Raw genomic sequence first — 3,663 nt, 5'->3', positions numbered from 1 at the left:
TATTCATGGTGCCCAGACCCAGATACTCTTTGGCACTTCGTCATATATATATATATATACATAATATATATATATATGTATATATATATACTATATATATATATTATATATATTATATACTATATTATTATATATAAAATATATATATATATATAACAGAAAGCGAGTGATAATCAAAATATCTTAAAGAACGGACGGAGGCACATAAAAAATAGTTGATACATAATAAGAAAATCTCGAGAGGAGTTCATCCATCGCATCACGAACCGTTCATTACTTTGCCCAGCTCCTTCGGCCCAGATACTCGCCTCAAGCTCTCAAGATCGCAAGACAACTGGAAAAATCTACCATCAAATATGAGAAGTCAAAAATGCGATCTCGATTTTTTGTTGTTTTGTCAGCTTAGCCATGTATATCCCAGATTCTTCCGATTCAAGCTATATAAATCATCTTTATACCATTCCGGATTCTACCGTGATGCGATGGATGAACTCCTCTCTAGAGAAATTGCCCATAAACAGCGGGTTGCTGATGGTCTTCAAGATAACTGCCAACAACTACGAGAACAATTGTTTCCCTTGCTATCCACATTGGATTTGATAGTTTTTAAGGAATTATTTGTTAAATGTATTAATGATTTTATTACTGATGTTCATTCTCACCACCAGAGAAAGTTGAGAGCTTTGGGGATATGTACTCCTGATTTTAGCTATCGTAATTCTTGTATTTTTAATTATTCTAACTATGTACTTTCCAAAAAAGAAGAATTTTTTTTGTCGTTTGGCCTTGACTTCTGTGTCCCTTCTTACAGACCTAACTTTGCGTATTTTTATTTTCCTTTCGAGGTGCTGTTTCAGAGACTCAAGGGTCTTAACTATTCGAACATGTCTAGCTTGCAACAGAAATGGGCTCCATATTTTAGGAAAGAGGACTCTGAAATTCTGAAGAAACTGTTAAAGTTGATAACATGGTAATATGCAAACCTGACAAAGGGAAAGGTATAGTAATTCTTAATAAGGTTGACTATCTTGAAAAAATTAATGTAATTCTGTCGGATAACTCTAAATTCAAACTTATTGGTGAACCTAACTTTGTTGACATTTACAAAAAAAGAGGACAAAATCAACCGTTTTCTTAGAAAACTTAAACAAGATGGGATCATTAATGAGGATGTATTTCATAAACTATTTGTTACAGGTTCTTCTTTTGGCATATTATATGGACTCCCTAAAATACATAAGGATGGTACACCAATGAGACCCATAATGTCGTCCTACAACAGTCCTGCCTATAACATCTCAAAGTTTCTGGTTAAACTTCTAAATGAATATTCAGTATCAAAATTTAATTTAAAGAATGGTTTTGATTTTCAACAGCAAGTGCTGTTACAAGATGGTGAACTGTTTATGGCTAGCCTAGACGTTGAGTCTTTATTCACTAACGTACCTGTTTCTGAAACCATTGAAATGATCCTAAATAAGGTTTTTAGTGATGCTGAAATTTTTTATGGTTTTAATAGACAGTATTTTGAAACCCTTTTAGAACTTGCTGTGCAAGATTCAACTTTCATCTTTAATAAGCAACTCTACCTGCAGGTCGGGGGAGTTGCAATGGGGTCCCCATTAGGCCCGTTGTTTGCTAACTTTTGTATGGGTCATTTGGAGGAAGAATTTTTAAATAATTGCCGGGAGAGCTTTAAACCAACATATTACAGAAGATATGTTAATGATACATTTACCTTGTTCAAACATTCCTGGCAATGTCATTATTTTTGGAATATGTTAATAACATACATCCTAACATGAAGTTTACTTTAGAACAAGAGAAGGACAACACTTTCATTTTTAGATGTTAAGGTTATTAGAAATAACCAGGTTTAGGCACCAATTTTTTTTAGTTCACGTTTCCATTCTTTTAAAATAAATGCAATCACCATTCTTGTTTTTAGAGCACTTAGATATACCTCAGATTGGGCCTCTTTTCATAATGAAATTGAATATTTACTTGAGTATTTCACCAAAAACTCATTCCCAAGAAATTTAGTTTTTAGTATTATCAACAAAATGTTAGCAAGGTTTGTTTCCAAACCTACATTGAACTTTAATGTTCCAAAATTAACTTTGTATGCACCAATTCCCCCGACAATTTACGTTCCAAGGTTAAACAAATTATTGTAAACGAACTAGGATTTTTGAAATTAAACCTCATTCGTATGAACCCTATGAAAATTGGAGGTTTCTTTAGTTATAAAGACAAGCTTCAGGATTTCATGAGATCCAACATAATATATAAATTTCAATGCCCAAGATGCCTTGGTAGTTACGTTGGATCCTCTTCGGAGGCTGTTGCAGGTTCGTTATTATAGCCATCTAGGTCTTAGTTATAGGACAGGGTCAAGAATATCCAATCCCGAATTTTCAAATATAAGGACTCATGCATCCAAATGCAAAATTAATGTGGAAAAAAAAGCATTTTTCAATAATAGACACTACAAACAAACAGCCTAAGTAACGACCCTTGAGTCTATATATCAAGCACCTCTCTCCAGGCTTAAATTCTAATGTTTCTTCGTCTCCTCTCTCTCTCTGGCCTAAGTATTGTCTGGGCATGTATGAACTGTTGTGGTCACTTGGCTCTTTTCCCTACCTTGAATAGGTAGCCTTTCTCACTTACTCATGTTTTATTTTTATTTTAAAGTTTTTAATTATTTTTAGCTGATTCTTTATTGGTAATAATTTGTACTTTTAACTTGTAATTTATCAAGTAAAATTTTAATTATTGCAGACTGATGATGTGTTGAAGCAACATGAAACGTTTCTCACACAAATAAAGCATGCTCCTTAGACTGCTGTCTTCCTGAGACACCTGAATGTTTTATTAACGATTTTCATGATGTATTATATATATGTATATATATATATGTATATATATATATATATATATATATATATATAATACTATATATATATATATATATATATATAGTATCCCCCCCTTATTCCCTAAACTACACAAACTGGGAACTCTTACCTGTTGCCAACGGTGCCCTGTCTGTAGGATGTCACGAGGCTTATTAAGACTGCGTAAATATAAAAAATACTATTTATTTCCCAAAGCAATTGGTTATAACAAAGAACAAATGATTAACAAGTCATAATGGCATAAACACCCAAATCTAACCCATAAAGAAACCAGTAAGATAACATTCTACCCCCTACCTGCCTGACTAAGGAATTACACTCTCAAACCCCAAAAAGTCATATTGTTTGTCTAGTATTAGTCAGGTTGTTAGAGAATCCCGCCCATTTCTAATCAACCATGGAATCGGACCCATCTGTAATAAAGATAATAGGTATACATATCCCCCACATCACTCTTTTCAAAGTATTTACGTAAATAGAGTATTTACACACTTCTCTCTCTTTTCCAAAAGGTAACAGTTTTTCTAAGTTTTTATCCGAATGTGTCTTACCTTTTCGATGGGCGTTTTTCTCCCGACACTCGAGCAACCACTTGACGTTTTCTCCTTTGCACAAAGAATGCGTCTTCCACAAGTAACCCTGAACCAGTAGGCCTGTAATATGCGTACAAACGAATGCACATGCCTCGCAAACGGGGGAACGACCATCTGAGACAAGTTGCTTGTTCAGCAAATACCTTTTT

Source organism: Macrobrachium nipponense, chromosome 30, assembly GCF_015104395.2.
Source record: "Macrobrachium nipponense isolate FS-2020 chromosome 30, ASM1510439v2, whole genome shotgun sequence".
Lineage (NCBI taxonomy): Eukaryota > Metazoa > Arthropoda > Malacostraca > Decapoda > Palaemonidae > Macrobrachium > Macrobrachium nipponense.
The sequence above is the reverse complement of the archived record's forward strand: the minus strand, read 5'-3'. Positions refer to the sequence as shown.